This window comes from Canis lupus, chromosome 23 (genome assembly GCF_048164855.1).
Source record: "Canis lupus baileyi chromosome 23, mCanLup2.hap1, whole genome shotgun sequence".
In the NCBI taxonomy this organism is placed as follows: Eukaryota; Metazoa; Chordata; class Mammalia; order Carnivora; family Canidae; genus Canis; species Canis lupus.
In genome coordinates, this window is record NC_132860.1 from 28400859 (window position 1) to 28417889 (window position 17031).

Below are 17031 nucleotides of genomic sequence, written 5' to 3' on the forward strand. Positions count from 1 at the left end.
GTCAAAGTCCTGAGCCAGAACAGCTGGCCAAATTGCCCGGGGGGTGACAATGGGAGAGTATCTGACCCCTTTTGGCTTTGAAGTGTAAGATGGGGTCCCAGCTCTCATAAGGACTCAACTAGTGGGAGATTCATTAAAAAAAAAAATATATATATATATGGATTCATTTTTAAGCACCGAGAAATGTAACAAATGTCCACTACATTTTTATTGAGGACTCACTAAGTGCTGGATGCATTGACAGGTGTTTTATATATACACAGATCTGTGAAGCAATTCTCTAACCAGATAATGGCTGATCTCATTATACAGTTGAGGAAACTGAGGTTTTAGAGGTGAAAGTAACTTTCCCAAAGTCACTCAGCTAGTAAGTGACAGAAAACAGGTTTTTGTTTGTTTGTTTGCTTAAGTAGGCTCCATGCCCAGTGTGGAGCCCAGTGTGGGGCTTGAACTCAACCCTTAGAGTGAAGACCTGAGCTGAGATCCAGAGTCAGATGCTTAACCGACCAAACCACGCATGCACCCTCAGGTGGGTTTTTGTTGTTGTTGTTACAGATACATAATGCTGTCTCCCAAATTGTAAACACAGCACTTGTACTTATGGTTCCTAACATGTTTAAAAAACAACAACAACAACAACAACACATAGGGGCAGAGAAAAATGACTAAATGTAAATATTCCAATGTCTCTACACAATGATGGGATAATGGGATTATGAGTAATTTTTCCTACTTTTAAAAATACTTTCCTGTACTTTCTTCTTTTAAAACTAAGAGCATGCTCTACCTTAAAAATCGTAAGAAAAAAAATAAAACAGTTTTAAAGATTAGAGCAGTGTTAACACAACTGTGGAGAATATCTGCGTAGAAAAAAGACTGAAAAGAAAAAGACTGGAAGGAAATTTGTCAAAAATGTCTCTACATAGTGGGATTATGGGTGTGTTTATCTTCCTTTCAACTTCCATTTTTCAAATTTTCTCTAGTGAGCACACTCTGAAAAAAAAAAAGCAAAATGACCTTCTAAAAACATGCATAAAATGATATTAAAGAGATGGTGCTGCTGTGTTTGGGTCCTTTAAAGCTCCTATAGTCACGTGTATAGTGATTTGGAAGTCTAGGTAGTTCGGGTTTCCTGGGGCAGCCTGGCAGTCCCCCGCAGCATGTGCTGCCAGAGCTGGCCCAGCTGGCATGGAGCACGGCCACCACAGTCATCTCAGGCCGAGCGCTCTGAACCAACATCCCCACCTCTTGCAACAATGTGCATGTTATCAGACCCTGCTGCGCTGTGAGGAGTCAGCCCCTGAAGCTGGAACCCTCCTCTGTGTTGGTTTTCTCATTTCACAGGCTTCAAGGTTCACCTTCCCCTCTGTGAACAGAGCAGGACTGGCCAGTCATGTCAAGGTTTAGACCCCTCTAAGGCACCAGCCCCGGGCCCCTCTCCTGCCTGCACTGCCCTGGCCCCCAGTGCTATGGATAGACAGAGGATGGAGGTTCAGTTCTGGCCTGGCCCCAATCTGGGGAGACTCCAGACTATTCCCTGCCTTAGGAATGGTCTCAATCAGATGGAAGAGGTGGTCCCTATTTTCCAGGAGTTCCAGTGTGACAGGGAGAAAAGAGAAGAGCGTGGGGATGATTCAGTCTCGGCCAGCCTTGACTCCAGAACCTTCTGTTCCAGGACTACCATTCCTCCCCAACCCCTCCTCTAGGTGGGCCAGTCAATTGCCAAGTCAATTGACTTGGCAATTGACCTGGCCTCCAAGCCCTCTGCTCCCTCCTCTTCTCCACCTCCCCAATTACAGGGAGAGGGGATCCTTATGCCCTGTGTATCCTCTAGCAAGTCACACTCCAATCCCCACCCCCAGATTCCCCCACCCTTCCTCCTCAGTTTCTCTGTGGCCAAAGCAAGGGAGCCAGATACTCTTGACAGTCCTCCAATCCACTGGAGACCTTCTGCGTCTCCTTAGCCCCTTCCCAGACCTCTCCTCTTCCCTCTCCCTTCCCACCTTTTTATCTAATCTGCTCCCCTTTCTCCTCCTTCCAGGTATGCCCCCTTCCTGCAAAGCCCCCCTGAATCTCCAGGCTAATACCCACTTTGGCTCTTACAATGGCCAAACTGCTGCAGTAAAGGATGCAGTGGGCTAGAATAGAGGGGGCGGGGGGCGAGGGAAGAGGGCTCAGGCCAAGGCTGAGGTCGAGGAGGCTGGGCAGGGCAGGTGGCCAGCCCCAGCAGTCCCGGCCAAAGCTACCTCAGCAGCTTCTGCAAACCCTAGCAAGGAAACTACGCTTGGGTGGAGCTCCAGAGTGGAGAGGCTTGAGGGGGAAGGGCGTGCCTGCTGAGGTCAGCACAGCCTCCAGAAACCTCTCCAGAGGAGGAGGAAACCACAGAGTCCCAGTCCAAACTCTGGACTCCCTAGGGGAAATGACTCAGGTCTGGAAAACTAGAATCCAGAGCTGAGAGGGTCCCAAAGGACACCTGTTGGGAATAGGAATTTCCCCACAGAACCCCTGCTCATGTGCCTTCTGGAGCAGGAAGCTCATTCCTTTCTATGGCAGCCCCTTCCTCTGAGAGTTGGTTCATGCATCAATTATCAAACTGCCACCCAAGCCTCCTCTGTGCCAGGATCCGTGCCAGACTCTGGGGATGCAGAAATGCATGTGGTCCCTACCCTCATGGAACTTACCATTGAAGGAGGGCGGCAGACACTGACCACACTCTGCGGTGAGAAAGCTGCAGAAGCCCAGAGAGGGCCCTGCACCAGCTTTGGGGCAGGCTGGGAGAGTCAGAACTGCCTCAGAGCAGGTAATGGACCCAAGGGGGCCTCAGTAAGCACGCAGCTTCAGTTGGCACCTAAATACTGACAAATCTAGCTCTGCACCTTCAGCCCTTACACAGATCCCGAACTCCATGTCTTAAATACCCAATCGCCCATTCAACATCTCTGCTTGGATGCCTCAGTGTCTCTAATGCAGCAGCAATGGGCCAAGCTCACCCTCTCTGCCCAACCCATCCCTGGTCTTCCCTCTCACAATGAATGGCGCCATCATCCACAAGCTAGACACCCAGAGCCATCCCTCCCTTGCCCCACTATCAGGGCTCCAGGTCCCTGTGACAAGCCCACCACCCCTCCCACCTCCACACCACCATGGGCCCCAGAGCCATTGTCTCCCACCTATACCACAAGCGCCTCATTTGTCTTCTCACACTTGGGCCCCTTCAATCACACAGTGACAGTGATCTTTCTGAAAAGCAAAGAAAATTGTCACCTCTCTGCTTAAAAGCCTTCAGTGGCTTCTCCTTGCCTTTGGGATAAAGGTTAAAATCTTGAACAAGACATGCAAGGCCTGGCTTTTGCTGACCTCACCAATTGTATCTCTACAACCCCCCTCTCCTCCATCTCCGGGCCCCTTATCTCTGGCCCACCAAGCCTGTCCCCTGACCTCAGACCTCTGCACATGCTATTCCCACTGATGCCCATGGATCCAAAGATTTGGGTTGCCCTCCTTTCCTCTTCCAAATGATTCCCAGGACATGGGTTGTTTGCATGTTCCCTGGCCCTGAGCACCAATCTCTGGCCCTTGAAGGAACAGCTGTGGGCGCAGCCGGTGGTTACAAAGTAACGGGCATGTTTGGAGTCCAAGGTCCCAGAACCTCCCAGCGTTCCCAGAGGAAAATTCCTGACTCTAGCTCCTGGATGCCTTCCAGATCTCCCACTCCCCTCCTGCTCACTTTTACGATTCCTTGGTGGGGAGCTGGGGATGGAGAATGGGCAAGCCTCCCCATCTCCTCAGCACAGTCTCTTCCTGGGCCTTACAGTGGGGCCCAGGGCTGAAGAGTGAAAGAAATGAAGTTCCTAGGCTGGTGCACTCCACCTGGACCCGCAAGCCATGTGCATCCTGGGCTCCCTGACAAGCCAGCCATCCTCAGGCCTCAGGCCAGGTTCTGCCTCCTCTTGCAGTTTGCCAGGACTCCCTGAAGCAGGAGACCCAGTTTTCCCTGGGATCTCATGGTATTTGTACACCCAGCACTATCAAATTTGCCTTTTGTGTTGGTTTCTCTCGCCAAACAATTCAGCTTGCTTAGGGGCCACATGTTTCCATCCCTGCATCCCAAGCCTGGCTCCAGATTGGTTCCCAAAAGAGAGGCTCAGGAAAGGCTCAGCATTACAATTTGGGACGAACATCACATAAATGTGTGTTTTTCTCTTTTCACATAATTGCTGTTAAGCTCTGTCTCCTTTGTCTTAGACATTTTGTGAAAAGGGGGACCTGGGAGTCTGACCAGCCTCAATTTTGAGCTCAGTTCCACCCTTTACTAGCTGTGACCTCAAGCAAACGCTCAGCTTCTCAGGGACTCAGTTCCTTTCCCTATAAAATGAGAACAATGTCCTCCTTCCTCTGAGGGTTTTCTTTTCGTCTTTTCTTTTTTTAGGATTTTATTTATTTATTTATTTATTTATTTATTTATTTATTTTAAAAAAATTTTTTTACTTATGATAGTCACAGAGAGAGAGAGAGAGAGAGAGAGAGAGAGAGGCAGAGACACAGGCAGAGGGAGAAGCAGGCTCCATGCACCGAGAGCCCGACATGGGATTCGATCCCGGGTCTCCAGGATCGCGCCCTGGGCCAAAGGCAGGCGCCAGACCGCTGGGCCACCCAGGGACCCCCTAGGATTTTATTTATTTACTTGACAGAGAGAAAGAGGGCTCACAAGCAGGGGGAGTGGCACGCAGAGGGAGAGGGAGAAGCAGGCTCCCCATGGAGCAAGGAGCCAGATGTGGGACTCATTCCCAGGTCCCTGGCATCATGACTTGAGCTGACAGCAGATGCTTAACCAACTGAGCCACCCAGGTGCCCCTCTCTGAGGGTTCTCATAACTAAGTGAGCTCTCTTATGCAAGTCATGGCACACAGCATGTGCTCAAAAATTCCTTTCCTTCTTCCCACCCCAACCTTTGAGCCTCAATAGGAACTTGACATATACTTCCATGAACTTGAGCCTATGGTTGTCACCTGTATATCAAGTCAATCTAAATCATTTTGAAACACAGTCCTGCCTCCTAACACAGTCTGCAGATATGATATACATGTTTTATTTGGCTTCATCCAAGTCCTTCAAAAATACATCAGCCTGAGCATGTCCTCGTGGAAGACTGAGCCCTGAGCAGAGCTGTAGTTTGCCCTCCAGACTGCCATTGATCCACTAATCAATTTTCCTCTACCAGCTGTCCAGGCAGCTAGGGATTCCCCTAGAGTATCACTATTTGATCCTGCCCCTTGTCTTGCTGTAAAAATACCCTGGGAGATGTTCCAAATGCCTTTCTAAAATTAAGATTCTCAGGACAGTGACAGACCCCTGATCTATCACTCAGTTTCTCCCAAAAGGAGGAGAGAGGGGAGATTAGCCTGACTTCCTTTAAGTAAGCCTCTGCTGGGTCCTGTAAGTATTACCTTTTTTTCTTTTTTCAAGGATACAAATCACTCTTTCTCTACCATCTTTGCTGGTGCTGTTAACTCTGAAGAATCTTTCATCTCTGGTGAAAAGTCTCACTTAGAAATGATCAAATTAACACAGGCAACTTGCCTACAACAGTTGGCTGTTGGCTAAAACAGTTCAAAACACTTAAATGAGAACCTCCCGCTACCACAGGAAATCTGCTTTCCAAATGAATGAGGGTTTCTATAGGCAGGTAAATTTCCATCCTGTTCTTCTCATTATAAATGTGGAATCGGTTAAATTCAAATAATCGCTGTCTTCTTGTAATATTGAGTCAAACATTCACTCGTTAAAAATATAACAACATTGTGTCTTAATAAAAGCATAGCTGCATATTTTAAGACCAAGAACACAAGCTCGGCCAACTATGATTTTCAAAGTTTTGTAAGATTGAGAACACAAAAAGCCAGACAAGAGGGAGCATAATGAAATCCAGCAGGAATAATTTGTAATTAGAAAACCCCACGCAATTCTTCAGCCAAGGATAATGGTGATCTATCTTAAAAACACATGTGTCCCATGCTGGGCACTGATGAGTCTAATCAGACACACTCCGCTGACATTCTTCACAATACCGAGGGGCCCCTAATTGCTGGTGGGTGCAGACAGGCAAGCTTCTGCTGCTCCTCTCAGAAGATGATGATGATTAAGAGCAGGCCTGGAGCCAAAGAATCAGGGGTGGAATCCCAACCCTCCTCCTACTCACTCTGTGGCCTCAGACAAGTTACTTAGCCCATCTGTGCTTCAGTTTCCTCATCTTTAAAATCAGGACTGAGACTACCTTTGAGGGTGGTAATTATAAAGACAGCTGCTACGTGATGTCTACTTGACCCAAAAGGTGTTCTCTCCTATTCCCCAGTTGCTACTGGGGTGCTCACAGACAGGGCCAAAGTGGGGGAGTGACTCTTTCCCTCTCCCCATCCTGCTGTTAGGGATGCTCAGCACCTGCCAGAAGATCCAGCCTGTGTGGAGGAGCACTGTGCCCACAGCAGCCCTGCCCTGAGGCCCAGTGTATTTCTCCTCAACGCCCCCGACCCTGCTCTGGACCATAGCCTGGCCCTGGCCCAGCTGGCCCATTGGTGATCTGCCCAGGCTAAGCAGAGGTGGCTTGGCTCCAGCAAAGGCTAAAGGTTCTTCATTTTGTTTTCTGCTTTGGCTTAACCATTTGTGGTGGGTGGGAGAGTAGGAGGAATGGCAAAAGGGGAGAAGAAATGCACTGTTCCTGCACTTCTTCCTCCCCTGCCTCCCCCACTGCCAGGCACAAGCTATGTTCAGTCCAGTACTGTCCTCCGCCCCAGGAAAGCTGCCCCAGGGCTCCCCTGCATGATGTCCCAGGGGATAGAGTGATCTATCTCGGTAGTACCTCCATCATCGCTCCATCCTCCTCTTTTTATGTCCTTCCCTGGTTCAGCCTGTCCTGGCTCTTGAGTACAATAGCTCTTCTCTGCACTAGCCACATGCCTGCGCCTCCCCAGGCTGAGCACCAGGGCATAAGCGATGATGCAGGCAAGGGCTCTGCCCTCCAAGCGCTCATTTTATAGCACCAAGAGGACAGGTTGCCAAGCACACAGCCTAAGCTGGACTCTCCTCCACTCGGTCCCTTTTAAGCTGTGTGATCTTGGGTCAACTACTTAACCTGAGTGCCCACTTCTTTATTTAAAAATTGGGGCTAAAGTACCTCCATTTCAAGACCACTGTGAAAATTAAATACAGTCATGTATGGAAACCTCTAAACTCAGCACACTGCATACAGTGGATGTTCACTCAAGTCTGTCTCCCCTCCCTCCCTCCCTCCCTCCTTCCCTCCCTCCCTCTTTCCCCATAGCCAGCTGCCTCTTCCAGAGGAGAGAGCCAGGGCAGTTCTCTGGGTAGATGTAGAGCTCTCCCCAAGCTGGGGGTCCTAAGAACCAGGGTCAGATGGGCTTTTGTAGGGCCAAACCCTGTGCTGGGTAGTGTGAGGGTGCAGACCAGCCATGGCTCTGCCTGCCAGGTGCTTTCTTTCAAAAGTAGACTCAGGCCTCTGACCTCCTTTTCTCTCTCCCAGTGGCTAATTAGGGCCGATTGTGGGCTCCTTTTTAGCCTTTCCTTTTCTGAACTTCCAACTGGCTTCTTTTTTCCTTCCCCAGGGCAGGGCTGGGGACATACTGGCAGGGCCAAGCTGAAGCCCCTGCCGTAAGTAGGCAATGCACTAAGACAGGAAGAAGGGGGTAGCTGTTTATGCTGGGTGTGCCACAGGAGCTACCAAGACACAGACTTTGGGGTTGGCCCAACAGGGAACTGCTCAGGTAGCTGTTCATGCTTCTGTCTTGAGATTCCTGTCCTAAGTCCAGGAATATGCGGGGACATTCAATAATAAATGTCCTAGTTAGCCTTCAAGATCTTGCTGCCTACCCAGAGTGATGAGCTGCTAGAAATCCCCAGAGATATCATACCCTTACAGAGTTGGGGGAAGATACCCCAACACACTTAAAATGGAATGCTTTCTCTATCATTTAGGGACACAGCTGGGGAAATCTAGGGACTTGGAACCTGGCCTACTGGATGAAACCAGCACTAGATCATCCTGGCCAATGTAAGGCTAGAAAGGCAGAAGTAGCTTTAGGGTGGCAAGAACCTCTAGTTCTTGAGGCTAGTTCTTGAGGCCTAGCCTGGTGGCAATAGATGATCTAAATACAAAGATCAGGGCTTTCTGCTGGCTCCTTCATAAGCTGGGAGCTCCAGCACTCCAGAGATGGGAAATGAGTCAGTCATGAATCTCAGGGCCAAGGATTAGCAGCAAAGGGGGCTGAGAACCAAGGTGGGACCCAAACATCTTCAATCACTAAGAAAGGACTAAAACCACAGTGAAATAAAGTTGCTGTAGGTAGACAGAGAGGAGGACCACAGTGGCCAGAAACAGAAAGGGCTGCCACTTACAAAGAAGCACTGATCAATGGAAAGAGTTGACAGCTAAGGGTGATGTTATATAGGAGCTTTGAGGAGAAGCAGAAAAAGAAAGACAAAGGAGAGCAGAGGAGTCATCAGGAAGGCTTCCTGGTAGTATCATTGTGAAGGTCAAGAAATCTAGTGTCAAAGGTTCAGGAGGTGAACCAAAGGCAGGCTCACCAACCATCTTGAGCACCAAGGTCTGTAGTTATCTTTGCATAGTACGTGGGTGCCAGGGGAGTGATGCTGGAATTACTCAGCCAAGGTGTCCTCCACCCTTCAGCTCCAGTGAGCAGGAGGCTGCCACATGTTCTCATCACGCCTTCTCACCTGGAGCCAGAGCCTGCTGCCTGATGGCTCCTCTGCTAATGGTTTCCAGGTGTGTCCTTGGGCCCCTGGGGGTAGACATCCTGGAGGACACACTCCATCCAACCCAGGTTCCACCCCTCTGGTAACCTTCAGCTGTAGAACCTGGGCTGGCCTGGGGCAGGCCATGGAGCATGGGTGCAACCTCACTCCAGGTGAGAGGCGTATCAGAGGTCACACGGTTTCCTTCTCCAATTGGCTGCTGAGCTCTGAGCCCCTCAGCAGTGTCATTTCTGGTCCTTGGTACCTTTAGGACATGAGCCCCAGGGGTAATATGAAAGTTATCCTGTGGAATAAGATGGCTGCATGGCTTGTGTCTCTGGAGAGAGAGGTTGGCCTGTTGCCGCCTTATGAGACGAAGTGTGTCTGTGCATCTCCAGGACTATGTGGCTGTTTCTATGTATCTGTAATTCTCTCTGTATGTCTGTCTTTGAATCCATTTATCTCTATTTCTGAGACTATGTGTCTATGTGTTTCTCTGTATACTTCACAGGAAAGCCTTCTTTGATTGCAACAACAAACTCCTCACTGTTTATTATCTAATAAATGGAAATCCAGGGGCACCTGGATGACTCAGTGGTTGACCATCTGCCTTCAGCTCAGATCATGATCCCAGGGTCCTGGGATCGAGTTCCACATCAGGCAAGGAGCCTGCTTTTCCCTCTGCCTATGTCTCTGCCTCTCTCTGTGTGTCTCTGATGAATAAATAAATAAAATCTTTTTTAAAAAAATGGAAGTCCAGGGATCCCTGGGTGGCGCAGCGGTTTGGGGCCTGCCTTTGGCCCAGGGTGCAATCCTGGAGACCCGGGATCGAATCCCACGTCGGGCTCCCAGTGCATGGAGCCTGCTTCTCCCTCTGCCTATGTCTCTGCCTCTCTCTTTCTCTCTCTCTGTGTGACTATCATAAATAAATAAAAATTTTTTAAAAAGGAAGCCCAATATGAACCTTGCTGCTTCACCTCCCTAATGCTGTAAGTTTTCATCCCAGAGTGATTTCCAGCCTAAATGGGAGGAATCTGATTCATGTTCTCCTGTGGGTGACTTGGATTCAATGTGAAAGGCTCAAGGCTGATGAACTGTAAGGCTGCAGGGCCCCTGTGGCTCAGAGCAGGCCCCACGTTCCAAACACTTTATAGTCACTGAGACCATCTTCTGGTATTCTCCTGGTCCAGGCTGATGCTTGAGTGAGTCTCTATTCCTGGACCAGAGCTTATACTGACCACCAGCTTTATCATCACCATCCTTACCACTATCTTCTTTAACATCATCATCGCTGCTATCATCACCACCATTACCGTTTTCATCCCCTCTACTACCACCACTACCACCATTACCACTGCTGTCCCATCAGCACCACAGTTAGTACAGCACAGTCACTGTCACCATCACTGCCACTGTTCTATTACTAACGTCAGAGATTTCTAGTTACTTTTCAATAGCTATTTCTCCTTAATTCTCAATAATAAGGACTACAACTTTTTGCTGGGCACCTTGCCTCCCACTTCAGACTATTATTTACCATGCTCTTTGAAGCCAATAAGATATATAAGTGAAAGTGCTGAATAAAATTATGGGAAGTGGCACCCTTATTTATCTTTTGTCTCCATCTCCTACCTGATGTGATGGCTGGCACTCTAGAAGCCATTTTGTTCCAAAGAATGAGGACTAGACCCTAGGGAAGGCAGAGCGGGAGGCAGAAAGGACTACTGGTTTCTCATGACTATGGAGAAACGATTCAGACTCAAATGGACATTTTTTTGTGAAAAAATGAACTTTTATTTTGTATAATTTAAGAGACTGTTGCTTAGGGCATTCTGATGCATACCACCAAACATTATCCTAATTAGTATATATCACCAGATATTAGTTTCATTAAATATTCCACGCTAATAAGTATGAGTGATGGAGGGACAGTAAAGAAGAAATAGGAGACAGGGATAGAGGTAGGGAAGGAGAGGAAGACAGAGAAGAAGAGAGAGGGAGGGAAGGAGTGGGGGGCATTGATTGAGAGATTTAATTGCAGGACATAGAAATGATTCCTACCGTTTAGAAGTAGCCATTCTTAGGCAGACAATGACGAGAAGGATAAACACATTCAGCACCACGGACAGATCCAGGAACACTGCAGTAAGGGGACAGCAGGAAAAAGTGAGTAGTTGGTGGTGGCGGCAGTTTTCTCCAGGATATGTTCATTAACCCACTCTGTGCCAGGCACTGGGATAAATATCAAGACGTGTTATCATCACATCCACATTTAGTTCCCAAGATCAAAACAAGCAGATTGACATGGAAAGGCTTCCTAAAGTGGGAGGAAGGGACTGAGAAACCAACTGAGGAGTGGGGCAAGAAGACTTTGTGACAGAATGGACAAAATGCCAAAGAAAGAAAAACGCTGTGGGTGGGGGAGGGCTCCAGGTTGGGAGAGGGAGAGTGGATCAACTAGTCAGGAAAGGAGCATGTTGCCCTGAGTGGGAGTTAAAGAAGTGAGTTCTCAGGGCCCTTCAGATACTACATCAAAGATTCCAGTCTTTGGTCCCAGGAACAAAGGTTCATGCTTGTAGGGGTATATGAAATCTATGACTAAGATTCCACAATTCTAAGCTTCTGAATCAGTTACCTATGTGTAACAAATCACCCCTCTCCCCAAATTTAATGACTTAAGACAGCAACCATTTTATTTGTTCACAATTCTGTGAGTCAGCAATTTTGGGCTTGGGTCAGCTGGATAGTTCTCCTGGTCTTTTCTGGGGTCACAGAGGCAGCTGATGTCAGCTAGAAGATCACCTGGGAGCTGGCTGGTCTAGAGGGCTTCAGCTGGGATGGCTCATTTCTGGTTTCTGCCTCTAAGAAGCTTGCCTGGATTTCTACACATGGAGATCTCTGGGGAACAGAGAGGGAAGCCCCAACTAACAAGCACTTTCAAATCTTCTGCTTACATCACGTTTGCGGATATCTCAATAGCCAAAGGAATTCATTTGGCTAAACTAGTCAGTGTGGGAAGGGACAGTATAAAAGTATAGATACAAATACGCAGGATTCATTGGGGGAACATTAATATAACACTCTTCCACAAGTTCTAAGTGTTTCGTTTACCACCATAAGAATCTTATGTTCTGTTTCAAACAGAACATAGTTCTAGGAGTTCTACAGTCTTCCAACTCTGCGGTTCTTATAATTCAATTTTTTGATTCCAAGATTCTGTAATTCTAGAAGTAGAAGGCTTGGTATAGCTAAGGTGGAACATGAGGACCCAACAAGAATATACTAAGGAAGTCAAGCAAACTAAGGTCACTCTCAGATCTAAGCAAGAACCCATTTGCCTCTCCCATTCTCATCCCTTAGCCCCCTACTTCCTGTATGCAACAGGACAGTGGCATGAGCATCACACTGGGAATCAGAAAACCTGTAATATAGGCCCTGTGCCATCATTAATTTAGAGCGGCCCCAAGCACCACTCTTAACTTGCCAGTGTGGGGTGTTTTTGTTTTGTTTTGTTTTCTTTGTTTTTTTAATGATTTTATTTACTCATTTGGGAGAGAGAGTGAGCGTCTGCATGTACAAATGAGGGGGAAGGGCAGAGGGAGGGGGAGAAGCAGACTCCCCGCTGAGCAGAGAGCCTGATGCTGGGCTCCATCCCAGGACCCTGAGATCATGACCCAAGCTGAAGGCAGACACTTAACCGAGAGTGCCACTAAGGAGCTTTGTTCTCCATGTTCTTCTACGACCAACAGAGATACCAATTCCTATTTTCTGAATGACACAGAACAGTGGTAAAGCCAGGAGAACTGGGCCCAACTTCCATTATCAGGAGCCTGAACCCGGTGCAGCTTAGAGTTTTGTTCCCACCTCTCTCCTATAGTGCAGACCCTGAGTTTTAAGAAAACCATGATTTAAATAAGTTACTGCCCTTGATCTGTCCTGACCTCTACTTGCAAAAGAAAGGAAGGAGAGGAAAGGGAAGGACTTGGGAAGTGAGGGGAGGGGAGGAGAGGAAAATCCTCCAACTCTGCTCCCTCTCCTTTTCCCCACCAACTCCAGTCCCAGACTCAACTGGTTCAACACTGGAGCCCTGGGGCCAAACCCTGCCTGGCCTTGAGCTTGTTTGCTGTGCCTTTCAACTTCCCCAAGAAGAAGAGTATGCAAGCAAAAAGCAGCTCCATGAGAGACCTAGATCGGGGCAGCAACTCAAGAAAACTTTACAGATGGAGGGAACCACTGGAACCCACCGGCTGAACCACCTTCTATCACAGGTAAGGAATTAGAAGCCCAGACTGGGACATGAACCTGCTCACAGTCACACAGCTAGCCACTAGTAGACCAACACCAAGAACGAGATGGGGTCACTCCCCTTTCCTAAACTTCAGTTTCCAATTCTAACCTGGGGATAAAAGACCCAGCTTGGGACACCACTCAGAAACTGTAAAGCACAGTGCAAAGCTAATAAAGAATCAGGTTTTTCCCAATGGCTTGGGAGCCTGGGTGGGGGAGGGTGTGTTGAGGTGGAGGCAGGAGCACTTACGACTTTGAGAGGACTCATCCAGCTCATTTATTCTAGCCTTTCCCCAGAGGCCCAGGCTGCAGAGTGGAGGAGAAGGGTATTAAATATCAGAGAGAGTTATTTAAAAGCCAGTTGCTGGCCCCTCAGAAGCAGAGTGTGGCCTCTGCTGACTCAATGGAGAAGATGAATCTTGGGTCTATGGATTTTCCTGTGTCTCGTGGTCGGTGGAGGGGTGGGAGGGGCAGTGAGAAATGAGAACAGTAAAAGCTGTGGTGGAGTTTCCCCCTCCCTGCCAGTGCAGAAGTTACACTAGAGAGAATCTGGGGCCTCCCCCACTACCTAATGACTGAGCTTTATCACATCAGCCCTGTCCAGCTGCTCTTCCACTTGCCTCAGAGGAAGGGGGAGCAGAGGGAAAGGGAATCAGCCAAGGTAAAGGGACTCTGGATATCACAGGCTGCTACAGACTTAGGAGGACCCTCCTCCCCTGCCAGACTATGCTACCACCACAATAGTTGGGGTGGGGCCAAGTTCGAAGTCATACATTGAGGTGAGGGCACCAATTGGGCAAATTACAGTATTATCTTCCCCTCCATGGCCTCCACCCCTAAAAGGGCAAGGGGCACAGGACTAAAAGCCCTCTAAGACCATCCTGTCTAGACACACTCCTTCTTTGCAGAGAGGAAACAGATCTGGAAAAGTAGACTTGCCTAAGGACTTTAGGAACACTGAGACACTTCTGACAGACAAGATGGGAGCTGGAGGCAGACAGGAATGGGGCTCCCTGATAGATGACCTCAGGAAAGTTGCCAAACCTCTGTAGGCTCCTTACCACGGCTCAGTTGACCTTATAGAGAGCAGGGCCTTTGTGGAGAGAAAAGTGAAAGAGCTGGAGTTACGAGAGGGAGAGTACCTTGGAAGGCTCCGAGAGGGGCTCTGGAGCCTAGGGGGGTAATAAATTCAAGAATTGGGGTTCAGGGGTGCCTGGGTGGTTTGGTCAGTTAAGTGCTCGACTCTTGATTTTGGCTCAGGTCATGGTCTCAGGGTCATGAGATAGAGCTCCTGCTGAGCATGGAGCTTGCTTAGGATTCTCGCTCTCTCTGTCTTTCCCCATCCTGCTCATGAACATGTGCTCTCTCTCTCTCTCTCTAAAAAATAAAAATAAAAAATATTGGGGTCTAGAGTAGTTGACATGTGGATGATTCTCAATCCAGCAAAGGGCAATCACTCTGCTTGGGCAGGTTGGGGTGACTTCACTTGCTGAATCCTAAGAAAACCCTGAAGCTCTGCGCCCACAGGATCCCCTGGGATCTGACCCAGTCACACTCTCCAGAGAGAGCCTAGAATGGGGAGGGCTGCAGCAGAGATGAGCAGGAAACCTGAGCTCTTGTCAGGCTTGGGGTTCAGTCAGCTGTGCGACCTTGAAGAAAGCACCTCACCTTTCTGGAAGGCTGTCTCCTGGTGGAAAGTGTAGATGGGAGCTCCTCAGCTAGCCTGCCTCGCAGAGATGAGACGATCAAGCCAGAGATTTTTAAATCATCATTTCATCCAGTAAATATTCCCCGGTGCCTTCTCATGCTGAGCTCTGCGCTGATAACACAGGAGACCAGACCCAGTCCTGAGCCCCAGCTGCAGACGGTAAGGGGGCTCAGAGGAGCTCCAACCTTCTGATTGCTAAGTGAAATTCAAAGGAGATAAGGAAGCCAGGAAGGCTTCTTGGAGGGGACAGAACCCAAACTGAGCCCTGAGGATCAGTGGGCTGGGCCTGAAGAAACAGTCAAGGGGAGGGAAGAATCCAAGTGGGGCAAACAATCTGAGCAAAGATACTTCCACGGAATGCATCAGAGAATGAGCACAGCCCCAGACACAGCTAGACATACATTTATTGAACACCTACTGCATGTGGAATACTGACAAAATGGAGAGGAAAGTTCTTCTAGAGAACAGAGACCCCCCAAATGGCTCACAGTCCAGAGGAACCTGAACAGAGAACACCTGCATGAAGAAGGGAGGGCAGGGAGGAGGCTGGGTAGAGGCTTTCACAGGGACAGCAAGTGGAGACTCATTCCTTGTACCATCTACATGAACTTGCTATGCTGAGGGAGGGAGGAAGATGGAACAAGACAAAATGACATGGGAGCTAATTAGTCCCAGAAAAGGGCAATGCATCATCCAGTCACATAATAAAGGCCCCCAGGCCCGAGGTGTTATGGCTTTTCCTGTTTCAAAGCACTTTCTGTTCACTTTGTCACAACAGCCCTGAGAAGACTACGAAGGATAGGAATCCAGAAGCCCATCTACTTTCCAGAAGTAGAAGCTGACAGACCAGAGGCAGAAAGACATTCAAGGTCATATCACATCCAGCTTGGCATCTGTTGCTAACTTCAGCTTCCAGGGGTCAGGATGAGATTCCCTGTCGTACTGGTCCTTCTCAGATACAGCCACTACCTTGGACAAAGCCCTAGGCAAGGAGCCTGGGCCAGGTTTAGGCTAAGCCCTGACAGCCACTAGCTTTGAGGCAAGTCCCTGGCCCTATGGCCTCAGACTCCCCAGTTATAAACCATAGTCACATATGGATGTCTGAGTGGCTCAGTCCATAAAGCATCTTGTCTTCAGCTCGGGTCATGATCCCAAGGTCCTGGGATTGAGCCCCATATCGGGCTCCCTGCTCAGTGGTATCTTGCTTCTCCTGTCTCTGCTGCTTCCCCTACTTGTGTTCTCTCACTCACTCTCTCTCTAATAAATAAATAAAACCTTAAAAATTTTTTTAAAAATAGTTTTCTGCACTCAGCCAGCAGCCCATTGGCCGAGGGTCATGGGCGGCTTTTTGGAGCGTGTAGCGCTGCTGGGGTTGTTGAGCGGCCTGCAGGCCCCTGACCCAACCCTGCTCACATGCCCCAACTCCAGTGGGTCCTCCTGGACCTGGGAGCAGACCCTGGTTGCAGTGCAGCCAGATGGGGTGCAGTGGCGGCTTGCTGGGGATGTGATCCAGCGCTTTGAGAGGAGGGACTTCAAGGTGGTGGGGATGAAGACACTGCAGGAACATCATCCATGCAGTGACTCTGTGGAGGGGGCCGGAGAGAGACAGCTATGGCTTCAGAGCAGTGAGCCGGTAGACTGGGCAGACAAAACCCACCAGAGCAGCATCCACCCAACCTGAGCACTCAGGCTGCCCTCAGCCACCCAAGCAGCCAACCAGGATCAACTAACTACTTCTGTCATCCAGAACCTGAGCCTACACAGATGGTCTGCCCTTCCATCCCAGACCACCTCTCTGTCTACCTTCTCCCCCACCCCACCCCACCCCAGAGGGATTGAGCAACCAACTTTACATGCCTTTTAGTATTGTAAACCAGTAAGAAATTGGACCAAATTCTTTCTATACCAAAGTGCCAGACAACCTTTGGGATATCTCCAAAAGTGTGTAGTATAACCATCCTTCCCCAAAGGGGGGTGGGACATTAAAATTCACTACGTTGTGTAAATAAGCAAATAAATAAATATTAAAAAAAAAACTATAGTCACATAGTCACTGCCTTCTCCTCTGGTACATGATGGTTCTAAGTTCTCTCTGGGCCTCCTTTCTTCAATTGAGATGTCTAGTACCCCCCAATCAAGGCTGCCTGTTGCCCTGCAGCCCTTTCCCAAGGAGGCCATTAGCCCACCAAGACCCAGCACCAAGGGGCCCTAGAGAAGGGGCTCTGGCCTTGGCAGGCGGTCTGTGATTCCGCAGAGGCTGGAGGCAGAAG

At 48.9% G+C, this 17031-nt stretch overlaps 1 pseudogene; it reads left to right on the forward strand.

The window, feature by feature from the left end:
- The first annotated feature begins 15367 nt into the window (after positions 1-15367).
- On the forward strand, positions 15368-16442 carry LOC140615329 (nucleoside diphosphate kinase, mitochondrial pseudogene; annotated as a pseudogene).
- The last annotated feature ends 589 nt before the right edge of the window (positions 16443-17031 follow it).